This window comes from Prionailurus bengalensis, chromosome D3, assembly GCF_016509475.1.
Source record: "Prionailurus bengalensis isolate Pbe53 chromosome D3, Fcat_Pben_1.1_paternal_pri, whole genome shotgun sequence".
Classification (NCBI taxonomy): Eukaryota; Metazoa; Chordata; class Mammalia; order Carnivora; family Felidae; genus Prionailurus; species Prionailurus bengalensis.
Genome location: NC_057356.1, coordinates 81,903,906 through 81,917,656, shown reverse-complemented (window position 1 = coordinate 81,917,656; position 13,751 = coordinate 81,903,906). Strand labels below are relative to the sequence as shown.

At 37.6% G+C, this 13,751-nt stretch overlaps 1 pseudogene; it reads left to right on the top strand.

Annotated features, from left to right (window-relative positions):
- Nucleotides 1-1,120: 1,120 nt before the first annotated feature.
- Nucleotides 1,121-5,149, top strand: LOC122470024 (annotated as a pseudogene).
- Nucleotides 5,150-13,751: the final 8,602 nt, after the last annotated feature.

Here is a 13,751-nt window from a genome sequence, read left to right as displayed (position 1 = left end):
GTTGCCATAGGGGGTATCACCAGGGAGGGGACTGGAAAGCCTAGAACAGTACATTGAGGAAAACAAGCTAGGACTAGTACTCTTCATTCATCTGATATCACCAGTACTGATCCAGAAAACTGGCTTGTGGCTCACACTGTTGATAACACCCGACAAGGGTATTCTTTTTCTGTCGAACTACATGGGCAGCCCATCAAACTGATGACCAGGAAGGTGCTTAAAATACCACCATCAGAGCACTCAGATTGAAATAAGTTCATGTAGCTCACACCAGGTAAAAGACATTTGAGCATCAGGGTACCCCTATGCTGGAAAGAGAAATATCACTCTAAACAGAACCAACCCAGTTGTGCCAGGAATACGGGATGGATATGAATGGAACCATCCAGTCATTCTGTCACAGTTAAAGGAGAGCCAGTGGTTTGGCACTGACCCATTACTCCCCTTCAGGTATTCCCTGGGTAGCCCTGAATGGGACCCAGTGATTGTGTGGCCCAGTCCGTGGCCATGGCTTCCACTTGGGTGGTTGGGGCACTTGCACCCTTGTTCTCCCTGGGCACAGAGGAGAATCCTCCCACGGTAACAAAAATTTGTAACCTCACTCTCCTCAAGAAAGTGGGCACATTCTGTTTCTACTGGTATGATCATTTGGCTACAGTTTTTGTCCCCTCCATCAGCCTGAGGGCATGTGATAGCACTTGTAGAAGCCCTTACTACATTCACTAACAAGCCCTAAATGATAGCTGCCAATGGCTGTCTTTAGTGAACACTGAAAGGTCTCTAATTGGAAAAGCTGTGCTCCAAAATAGAACCGCCTTAGACGTTATTATTGCCTCGCAAGGAGGTACCTGTGTCATTATAGAAACAGACTGTTGTGTGTTCATACCTGATGAGTCTGCTAATGTATCCTCTTTACTAAATCGCAGGAGGATGCAAATGAACTCTGAATAATCCTCAGCCTGGAGGACTCAGTAAATCAGTGGGCTCTTGGTGGGAAAAAAGTTACTTATTTTGGGAATCATTATCTTAATCTGTGCTTTTTTTTTTTTTACGAACCTGAATTATTTCCATGGTATCTGCTTTCAAATGTAGCCAGATAGCTGCCAAATGAGCCACCTCCATGCTAGTGAAGCCCCTTGCTGACCACGCCAGGCCCATTGCAGAAGAGGGAGGCATGAAAAATTTTAACATCCAGTCGGTCTTGAGGGTTGGAGTGTCTGGGGAGGTCATCAAGAAGACATGGTCACAGGTTGACTGGCAAGTTGGCCCCGGGCCATGGGAGGCTCCTCCACACTCTCCATCTTTGAAACTTGCACCCTGCCTCCTGTTCCCAGAGCCGGCCACCTCCAAAGATGCTGCCTTGAGTGAGCAAGTGTTGTGGAGGCCATCTGAGCTGTATACATGATGGAACCCTGTTAAGGTCTCTCTATAAACATTTGAGATTATGGCAAGTAGGTGCAGAGATCTAGTGGTCTTGTGGCCACTTAGACAAGCCTCATAAGTAAGTTCCCTTGTGCATTAAACCTTCTGCCCACGGATCTGGATGGCTTCCTCTTTCCTTGGTTTCCCCCTGCCCTCCATGTACAAGGCCAATTTTAAATTTCACCCAAGCAACTGCAGAATTTGTGAACCAACATCTGTTGCCAGTAGACCTACTTGCATGAAATGTTAAAAGAAGTTCTTCAGTGAGAAGGAAAATAAAATAGGTTGGAAACTCAGAGCTGTATAATGAAAGGAAAAGCATCAAAGAGGAAATAGGTGAAGGTGAAATGAAAGCTTTTGTTTTTCTGATTCTTTTTGAATTGTCACCATGCTATATGCTACATTCTCTCTCTTGTATCTCTCACAACTGGAAGTTTGTGCACTTTGATCACCTTCTTGTTTTCTATTTTTCTTATTCTTAACTGATCTAACATAATGGATTGTTCAAAATGATAATGGCAAAGTATTTGATTATGTATGCTTATATATATGTGTTATGTGTATACAGATGTAGATGTAGATTTCCTTAGTAGAAGTAGAAGTGAAGTGAATGACAACAATACAGGGACAGGAGGGAGCAATCAGGATTATTTTGTTATTATAAGAAATATGTCTTATTTATTTTAGCAAATGCTAATCTCCTTATCCCAGAGAAAGGGGTGGGGGAATTTCAAAATTGGCTCAAGATTTTTTTTATAAGAGGTGTCAAAACAAAAATTAAGTGAAAGGAAAAATTGTTTATTTTTTGAAGTTGACAAATCAGGTAAAAGAGAAAATATATTTTAATTTTCTTGTTGGAATGAAAGCTTAGCAATCAACAGGTTCCTAGTTTCAAAAGAATCCACCTATGTCAAAAGTAAGAGACAGACGGACCTACAGATGTAGGAAGCTGAAGGTTAATACTGACATAACTGGGAACCAGAATAGGAACACAGAGAAGTGGTCACAAGCTTCTCAATTAGTATTATCGGTGGCTGTTGCCATGTTATAAGTGTGTTCTGTGGCCTTGTTTCAAACCGCGAGACATTTTTGCAAATAAATATTAGTAAGTACATATGTACACAAGTTCTATGAGATGCATTCTAAGAAAATAATCCATATTGGAAGCAACAGAAGTCTTTAAACTTATAAATTCAAAATATGTTCTTAGCCTATCTAAAATATCCAAATATCACATCATTTGAAAATTAATCCAATAATGTTTTCCAGAGTTTGTAAGCATTGGACTATTCACTAAAAGCTAAAGTCCTTTGTAAATACTTTAACAGTGGAATCTCACATAGAAGATGTGAATGTTGTATAATACTCTGATCTGAACGCAGAAATTGATATAAAATCTAAGTTAACAGAAGTAATATTGATTTTAATGGTAAAACCAAATGAGAACAAGCACACAAATATTCTCATTCTTAAAAAGTGGGATGAGCTTATATGGTGCCAAAAGTACCCTAACACCAAGTAGAAGATTCTTTTGGGCTCACCTTAACAGTTCAACCAACAAAATCCTAAAATGAAAGAAAATTTTCTTCATCTGTAATATTTGTCATGGAACAAAAATCAACTATCAGAGAAGGGCACCTATATGTATGTGTACACACACACACACACACACACACACACACATTATTTTAAAACTTCAAATTAAGCATGGTAACTTTTAAATATTAAATGTGTTGTATTTGGGGGTGCCTGGGTGGCTCAGTTGGTTAAGCATCAGACTTCGGCTCAGGTCATGATCTCACAGCTTGTGAGTTCCTGTCCCGCATGGGGCTCTGTGCTGACAGCTCAGAGTCTGGAGCCTGCTTTGGATTCTGCATCTCCCTCTCTGCCCCTACCCCACTCATGCTTTGTCTCTCTCTTAAACTTAAAAAAACTTAAAGTTTTTTTTAATAAACATATTGTATTTTTTAATTACTAGGTTATTTTATTTAGCAGTTATTTTGTATATATATCAAGTAAAAATTATTTTCCATTTTATTTTTGATGATTAGTTTTATGTGTTGGCTACGGTACCCAATTATTTAATCAAAGCTAATCTAGGTGTTGCTATAAAGATATTTTGTAGATGTTGTTAAAACCTACAATAATTTGACTTCAAGTAAAGAGGTTTGCCTTCAATGATACAGGTAGACTTCATCCAATCAGTAGAATGCTTTAAGGGCAAAACCTGAAATTTACCAAAGAAGAAAAAGAAATTCTGCCTCAAGACTAAAACCTCAAGCCCTCCAGCCTGCAGACCTGCCCTACAGATTTCAGACTTGCCAGCCCCAACAATCACAAGTCGATTCCTTAAAATTAATCTCTTAACACACACACACACACACACACACACACACACACACACACATTGATTTTTGTTTCTCTGGAGAACCCCCACTGATATAGTACTGAAATATAACATCTTAATACAGTATTTGTACATAATACTAACACCTACCTATTATGCTTATATTTTTACCAAAAAAACTTTAAAACTGTCAGTTAATCCTGTACTAGAAAAAAAAATGACTTCTTGCCTATCATTGTGATTATTTGTTATCATTTCCCAAGAGTAACGTGTGTCAGGAGTTTAGAAACATGAATAAGCATTTATCCACAGAGAATAGAGTGGAATAGAATCTGAACTAGTCAAATCCTGTTAAGAATATATTTGGGGTGGGGGGGGGCTCTTCCGCCACCATTTGAAATCCAGCTCCATACAATGCTCCGCCACGGCTGTTGCCGCGACCCAGACTGCACGCCAGCAACCCCCCACCCGCCCCCTGCAGCCCACAGCTCCACCACCATGGAGGACATGAACGAGTACAGCAGCATAGAGGGATTCGCAGAGGGATCCGAGATCAACCGCGAGCAAGAAACCACAGGATGACAGCAAAATGTTTATTGGAGGCTTGGGCTGGGATACAGGCAAGAAAGACCTGACAATATTTGTCTCGATTTGGGGAAATCGTAGACTGTACAATAAAAACAGATCCAGTGACTGGAAGCTCGAGAGGATTTGGATTTGTGGTTTTCAGAGATGCTGCTAGTGTTGATACGGTTTGGGAACTAAAGGAACACAAACTGGATGGCAAATTGATAGACCCCCAAAAGGGCCAGAGCTTTAAAAGGGAAAGAACTTCCCAAAAAGGTGTTTGTGGGTGGATTAAGCCAAGGTACTTCCGAAGAACAAACTGAAGAATATTTTGGAGCCTTTGTAGATATTGAAAATATTGCACTTCCCATGGAGACAAAACCAAATGAAAGAGGACTTTGCTTTTTCACATATACCAATGAAGAGCCAGGAAAGAAATTGTTAGAAAGCAGATATCATCAAATTGGTTCTGGGAAGTGTGAAATCCAAGTTGCACAACCCAACGAGGTCTATAGGCAGCAACAGCAACAACAAAAAGGAGGAAGAGGTGCAGTGGCTGGTGGACAAGGTGGTACTAGGGGTCATGGGCAAGGTCGGGGCCAAAACTGGAACCAGGGATTTAATAACTGTTATGATCAAGGATATGGAAATTACGATAGTGCCTTTGGTGGTGATCAAAACCATAGTGGCTGTGGCTGTGATTATACCGGGTATAACTAGGGAGACTATGGATATGGACACAGATATGCAGACTACAGTGGCCAACAGAGCACTTAAGGCAAGGCTTCTCGAGGGGGTGGCAAGCCATACTAAAGGAGGACTTTGGGGAAAACAGGAGGAGATTGCTGAACCCATCTTGCAGGACGGATGGCATTGAAGATCAGCCTTCTGTTGATCTAAGGTGATTATTTTGTGAAAGACTTCCTAGCGTACAAGACACAACTGTGTCCAACTGTATATAGCCGCCAATTAGTTTTCTTTGTTTTTACTTTGTCTTTTGCTCTCTGTATTATGACTCAATGTGGAGTTGTGTTTATACAAATTTTATTTGTGTGATTTCATGTTAAACCTCAAATAAATGCTTCCTTATGTGATTGTTGTTCTGCATCAAGTACTAAAAAGCTCTGTAAATGTGTAACTGAAAAGAAACAATAATTAAGGCACAGTTTATTTTGTAGGGAATATTGGTCCATAGGGAGAAACGGAGGTCCTTTTTTGAATAGCCAGCTACAGTGTCCCCCTGTTCCCCATTTTTCTTAGATGTATTCTATATTCTGAGGCTTCATTTCCCTGCTAACTGAGGTTTCCACCACACCTTTAATGTTTCTCTGTGCATTCGGAGACCTTGTCATAGTGTTGTCATTAGTGGAAGCTTTCTAGCCGACCATGAATCTTCTGGGTTATATTGTGAAGAAGTGTGCCTTTTTAGCACAAAGCATGTTGGTAGTTCCTTTTCATAAATAGAAGCAATTGTGCTTTGTTCCTGTCTCTGGAAAGCCATTGGTTATGATACACTCAATCAGAATCTGGTCTGTTAGAAAGAGCTTTGGCTAATCGTAATACCATGACATTACTAGTTTTCTTGATTAAAACATCCAGATATACCCAGGGAAAAGGCAGTGTTAAACAGTGTGTTGGAGCTACAGTTTAAGAGTGTCAGAAATTGTTACAAGGATTTTGGCAGAGAGGCATGAGGTGGTTAAAATTTGAGCAAAAGTGAGATGCAGATACTTGAAGTAGGGACTTGAGGAAGTCGGTTGTATTCTACTGGTATTGTCGCAGCAAGCACCAAACTGAACAAAATGTTTTCTTGTGGGGCGTTTTTTAGGAAGCTGTATTGGGTGTTAACTGTTAATGTGGTGTGAGCTCTTAGAAAAAGTCATGCTAGTAGGTTTCATCGTTTTTAATGCATTAGCGCTTGAGCTGCGTAAACATCCCATATTCAGACATAGGAAGGAGTAGTGAGGAAAAGTATACTTTAAATTTTATGTATGTCAATGCAAATCTAAGGTGACCCGAGTTATTACAACAGATTTTCCTGGTGAATCAAAAAGCAGTTTTAACTGTAGCTTTTGAAGAATTTCCTGGGTAAATTTAAGCTTTAAATTTTATATTCAGTGTCCTTGGATTTAAGGTGTTTTTTTTGTTTTGTTTCTGTGGTTCTACATTAGCCTTTAGGATTGGCATACGGGTTCTTGTGCAGAGTAGTTGACCTCACCTTCCAGGAAATGTAAATTTTTTACGCTGCTGAACCTGCCTTTTGTTTTATTTGGTGCCTGCAACTTTCTTTGTTTAATGATGTTTGTACTTGCTAGCTATCAAGTTACAGTGCACTTGGCCTTGTTTTGCTCTTGTTTTGCTGTTTGACCTTAAACCTAGGCCAAGTACCAATGTTGGTTATTGCAAGGGACTGCTTATTCTTTCAACAGGCAACCTTAGGGAACAAGGGAGATTTTCATTTTAAGTAATGTTGTCAAAGTCTGTCGGTGCAGTGTCTAGGGCAGTGAATCCTGTTAAGTTCATATTTATGATTAGGTGACAAGTTGACGTTGAGATTGATTGTCCTTTCCCTGATCAAAAATGAATAAAGGTTTTTAAACAAACAAACAAAAAAAATGTTTGGGGGCATTATTCTCATGGGTTTTTTTGGAGAAAACTCAGGGACTACTGGGTGGGGAGGGGCAGCCATCAGAAGGGAGCATTGTTCCCTTGCTGTCAAATTCTAGTCTTCACCTATACTGGCTGACTTCACACTTGATTTATACATCAGGTCTCTATATACAGCTTTATTCAAACATAGGATCCCACTGCTGCAGATTGAAAATCATTGCCTTGCCAAATAAATCGCAATCAGCTTAGATCGGAGGCATATGGGTAATAGAAGTGAGGAAATGGAGGGGTGCCTGGGTGACTTAGTAGGTTCAGCAACTGACTTAAGCTTAGGTCGTGATCTCACAAGTTGTGAGTTCAAGCCCCACACCGGACTCTATGCTGACAGCTCAGAGCCTGGAGCCTGCTTTGGATTCTGTGTTTCCCTCTCTCTCTGCCCCTCCCCCATTCTCTCCCTCCCTCCCTCCCTCCCTCCCTCCCTCTCTCTCTCTCTCTCTCTCAAAAATAAGTAATAAAACATTATTATTTTTTTTAAAGAAGTGAAGAAATGGATACCACATAAACAACCCAACCTCTCCTTCCTTTTTATAAAGAAAATGTCACAGATTTTTGAAGTCCGAGTTTGGGAGCTATTTTCCTCTTTCCTAAAAAACAGCCATTATTTTAGATAGAAAAGTTTTCCCAAGTCAGAAACTTTCTTCAGAGTTTTTTTTTTCTTTTGATTTTTTTTAAATAAACAAGTTCTCGAGAATTATCAAAATTAATTTTACAAGAGGAAAATATCATTTTAATGTGAGAAATCAATATGAATAAATATTAAATTATCCTTAATTTCTGTTTTCTTCCCTCCGTCGTCCTAATTGTTTAAGAATCTCCTAGAGCTCATGTCCGTCATCGCCTTTGCCACATTCTGCTTCCGTGGTTATGATTCCATCAGGTTTTCCACTCTAATAAAATCTCTGTTTGTGGATTTATAATTTCATTTCAAGTCTTCCCTACAGAATGACAACCTTTGCCCAGGAGACAGCTTCTTTATTTTAAATTCAAGAGGAATATGCCAAGTAGGTTTCTCACTAATACACATATAGCTCAGTGTTCCTTTAGTAAGATGTTATGTTTATTTTTTCATAATTCAGCAACTGATTTAGTATTAGGCCTCTTTAGAAAATCTGAACTCAAGAACAAGGCAGGTCCTCACTCAGCCATCATCAAAATAAAGCACCAAGGTTTAGCGTCTTGATATGCTCAAGCCTTACGTTTCTAAATCATTTAATGTGACCTTACCTTCTTGGAGAATGGAGAGATTTCCTGAGGCTAAGCCAGTTAAAGTTGCTTGGCATTTGTGCTATTTTGGGAGGTAATAAGCTATTCCCTCCGTGTTCAGTGTCACAGACCCCAGTGTTTACACCATATTATAAAACCTGATGACAGACAGCATAGCACCAGCTGGCAATGTGACCTTTCTCTCCCTTAGCGATTCTGTACAAAGCAGGCCCTTTCCTCTTTGTCTTTCTGCATTCTCCCTCCGTATAGTCTTGGCCTCAGCTTTTATAGAATCAGTGAATTAAATGAGATTATACAGATGAGACAGTGTGAGTGTGATTGAAAGTATTTGTATGACTTGATGGCCACCTGAAGTCTTAGCTTCCTCTCCTGATGCCTGATGCCTTCATTTTCTTTATTTGGTTGATAGGCAGCAGGGTAAAGTGAGAAGTGTGTGCCTTGTGACAATAGATCTGGATTTGAGTTCATGTCAAAACAGGAACTAGTGATGAATGATGGCAGAGCGATTTGACCTGTCTGAGCTTCAGGTCCCTCATCTGTAAACTGGGGGGTTAAAATACCCACTTCTGAATGTATCTTTATGAGTGTTATAAAGTGTTGGCATCCAGTAGGCCTCAATGCATTATAGTTATGATAAGGATTAACTTTTCTGCGAAAATGGTATTGATGAAGAGTTTAATTTTGATCATTTCAATACTCACCAAGAGAGAATGGGCCAAACTGGTTCATTCTTCACCGACTACTGCCGTTGGATGGAGGAAACAATCACCAGAGATAACCTGGAATATGGCCAAATGGAGATTTGCTTCTTGCGAGTTGACTGGCAGGCACTCAGAACTCTGTGTTATTTACACTCCTTTCTGACACTGGTGTATAACTCCTGTGTTCATCAGAGTCCAGACAGTGGCAAAAGAAATGAGAGGAAAAATGTTTTTATCAATCCCAGTGTAAAAAAAAATACTCTAGTACAAACAGAAATTTCTGGAGGAAAAAAAAAGTTCAGATTAATAAATGGAATACAGTGGTTGCTTCTCTGTATAGCATGAAGCTTTTGAGAATCACAGGCCTAGTATGAAACAGGTCTGAATTTAAACTTTATCTCTGGGGGCACCTGGCTGGCTCATTTGGTAGAACATGTTACTCTTGATCTCAGGGTCCTGAGTTCGAGCCCCATATTGGACGTGGAGCTAACTTAAAAAAAATTAAAAATAAATGAACTTCCTGCTTTCCTCCTTTACATATTATGAGAAACCTGAAAAATATGAAAGGGGACAGAGTTTATGAGGATGACGGACAATTGAAAAATATTTGGAAATATTGTCGTCAAATGTTAAATCTTAAAACTTGAACCTAGTTATACATAGTTGGATAGAGTGTCTTCACATGTTGTGATATCCCTATAAAAATTACTTTTACCCATAATATCAATGCTCAAACACTTTGTAGAACAGCAGGACAAGTTATTACAGAGCATGTTCAGAGTCCATTACAATCTAAGCTGGAAAATGTTTTAAATAAAACCCCAAATTCTCCTTGATTCTTTCCCATAGCTTATACATTTTGGAGTAATACAGCTCAAATTCCTGTTTGCATCCTGCTTTTAAAACCCTCACTGCTCAGTGAGTTGGCTGCTCTGTTGCCTATTCTGTAAGCAACCTCGGCTTTCCATCTCAGAAGGAATCAATGGAGTGGAGGGGGTGGGGTGGGGGCAGGACTCTTTTCAGGATATTTTGTTCTCTAAGACAAAATCACTAGTCATTAAAAAAAAAGTGTTATTATATACCATATACTTTCAAGTAACTAAATAACAATGACCTCAACATTAACTCTGTAAACATTTCAGTTTGCAAGGCACTATTCCTTCATATTTTATTTCTGACCTGTGTAAGGGCACCAAAATATTCTAGGACACCAACAGATAAGCCAAACAGTAGTTAAAAAGTTTATTGCCTCTAATACACTGGTATTAAGCAAAAGGAAGAGAAATAAGTCAATAATCATAAATGGATTTTCTACCAAATGAAAAGCATTATCATGAAAAACAATTATACTCCTTGAGTCTTTACCATCAAAAAGCTTATAATCTAGTAATTACCCTTTTGCGGCAAATGCCATAGTGGGTGTTATTCCTTTATCTGGAAAGGATGTAAACCGTAATCTTAAAAGTGACACTGGTCACATTCCAGATTGCTAAAATAATGTAAGGACAACCTCAGTACGTGAAGAAATTAGTTTTTCTTAAAATTAGGTCTTCTAGATGATAATTTTATCATGAAAATTTAAAACATAAGACTACTACATTCTAAACAAGCAATAACATGAAGAACAGCCTTCAAACTCAAACACCTGGAGATTTCATTATCTGCTTGCGCATTCCCCCAACTAGATGTGCCTTTCATACAGAAGAGTTTATTAAGAGCATAGTAAACAAAAGGCTGTTTTGCTAGCCAGGGAAAACTGTTCAACATCTTTGGGAAATATCCAGAGACTATTGTTTCCTCATGTGCTGCATCAGGAAGAATTTTGTGGGTTATCAAACATAACCCCATGCTCTCAGTCGAATCACTCCCTCATTCATATGTGATATCAATAATGTCAACTGCAGTGTTGTTTCTGAGTAATACATCGATGTACCATGATTCATGGAGAATTAAGGGAAGCAGAAACTGCTGATAATGGAAGTGCATTGAATTTGCTTTATTTCTATTTGGTAGCAGTGGTGGTTGGATATTTGAGGAGAGGAGGCCAAGGAAGAGAAAGATAAGAGCTCCTATGTCTATAAATCAAAAAGTCAAACTACAGTAATACACTCAATCAGAGTTAAGAATTAAAAAGAGAGAGAGAGAATAAGATAAATATAAATTGATAGGAAAAGCTAATTAACTACTCCAAGTGTATAATAATAACTTTAGCAGAATAAAGAATACCTATTTCAAAGTGACAGCTACCATTAAACTTATAGTATAAGGTAAATCCATTAAAATCACAACAATTAAAGGGATACCTAATTTTATCATCACTATTTAATATTATATAAACATAGTTCAACGCAATGAGGTAAAAATATGGAAATCAAAGACTTACATGTTAGAAATGAGAAGGTAAATTTGCATGCTCTATGATTATACATAAAATTTGCAACAAAATCAAGTAAAACACTGTTCAGATTCATTAAATTAGAGAAAATGAGCAACATAAAATTAGCACAAATAAATGAATATAATTCTAAATGGAACGAAAGGGGGAACGTGTATTGATATCAGATGCTAGTGCTACAGAAGGCACAATAAACTAGTCTTAACATTTTTATGCAGTGCCAAATGTGGTATCTGTGCGTATAAGCCCAAGTCGCAGGAAGTACAAAAAGAGTCTGATAACTCAGTATTATAATAGGAAACTTTAATATGTTTTTTCTGGATTTTACTGCTTAAGCAGATATAGTATAAATAAGTTACAAAGCAGAGGTTACCAATAATGGCCAGTGGATGTAAAGGAATCCATGATTTTCTTTTAGGGGGGCCAGGAACTCCTTGAATTGATAGGTAATATTTTATGAATACATTTTATGTATCTTCTACAGAAGAGTACTTTGAGATGCAAAAAGTGTTAATTGGTATAAAGTGTCTAGATAATTTCATCAAGGTATTTCATGTGTATGTGCATACACACACACACACACACACACACACACACATATATATATATATTCAACCACTTTACCATAAAAAGAAATTGTGGGATATCTATAAAAATCTATGACGATGCACTATATACATCTGCACATATAGATACGTATGCAGAGTATGACTTGAACTCCTTCTCTAACACATTTAAAAGGCCACATTCTCTAACCATGACTCAACAATAGTAGAACTTAAAAACAAAAGAATAATTTCTAAAACTCTAAACACTTGAGAAAATTAATATGTTCTTTTTAAAAAAATTTTTAAAGTTAATTTATTTTTATTTTGAGAGAGAGAGAGAGGGGCAGAGAGAGACAGAATGAGAGAAAGTGCCAAGCAGGCTCTGCACTGTCAGCATGGAGCCAAATGGGGGGCTCAAACTCAAGAAACATGAGATCATGACCTGGGCCAAGATTAAAAGTCTGACACTCAGCTAACTGACTGAGCAACCCAGGAACCCCAAAATTAATATACTCTTTTAAAAATTAGTACGTCTAAATAAACCATAGGCTAAGAAAATGTGAAATGTAATATAATATGTCAGAAGTTGTGATATCCAGCTGTCCTCAAAGGAAAATTTAAATCTTTAAAAGCTTCTATTATTGAAACTTTTTATGAAGCTAAATAATTGATTTAATGTAAGAATTAAGAAAATTAAATAAAAAGAAAAGCAGAAGATATGGATAATGATGGGCAGAAATTAGAAAGGAAAAAGAAATTTCATTAATAAATGAAGCAGGAGCTGGTGCTCTCAAATTGTCATTAAGATATCCAAAACCCTAGCGAGTCTAAAAAACGGAAATACATGAGAGGAAATGCCAAAGTAAAGTAAAAAAAAAAAAACCCATTATATTCAAGGAATAGGAGGATTCCTTTTTTTAATGAAAGGAACACTGCTGTGAAACACCAATTTATTTCAAAATGCAGGAAAAAATAGAAAAATTTCTATGAAAATATGAGTTACTACTATTTTTCAAAGACATTAAGAAAATGAAATAGAGCCATAACTGTGACTGACGATCAAACAACTACTCCCAAAACACACTAATCAAGGGTTGTCTTAGATAAAATTCTGTCCTCAAAGAAAAATTATTCTGGTGCCATTCATATTGTTATCGAGCAAAGAAAGATATTACCATAGATGCAGATATCCTAAATAAAATATCAGCAAATGGAATCCATCAGACTAAGATAGCCTTACACAGCAGAGTTTATTAAGAATGCAAAGATTATTTAACATTCAGAAATACATGATGCTGGTGATGATTGTAACAAGGATGAATTTAGAGTCAAATTATTTATTTCAATAGATACCAAGAGATCATTTGATACAATTAATCATCCTTTAATTAAAAAGGTCTTTGATAAATAAGAAAAAGATATCTTCCTTCTTAACACTAAAAAGAGTTGATTAAAACAAAGAGCAAATATTCCCTTTCAAGGAACATGAAAGACAAGACTACCATCTGTAACCATGGCTGTTAGCTAACAGTCTTCTCTAGGTCTTTATAAAATCTGTATCTATAAGTATATTCTTTCTAGGGAAGCTGTACTACTACTCGGTTTCAGACACAGTGGAAGAGAGTTGGGGAGGAATAAGAAATCCTTGTATTTGCGAGACTAGCAGGGCTTTTCTATGTAATTAATTCTTCAACAGATGGTTACTTAATGCCTGCTCTCTGCCTGTCCCTTTTGTGATTCAGGTATAAATAGTGCAAAGAGGGTTTCTGGATTTTGATCATTTCTATTATCTCCAGTTTAGTGATCTAGAATCCAAAGACTTTTGAACCAAGTTGCTGTTAGCATACCGCTTTAATGCTTACCCTAAATAAGTCCTA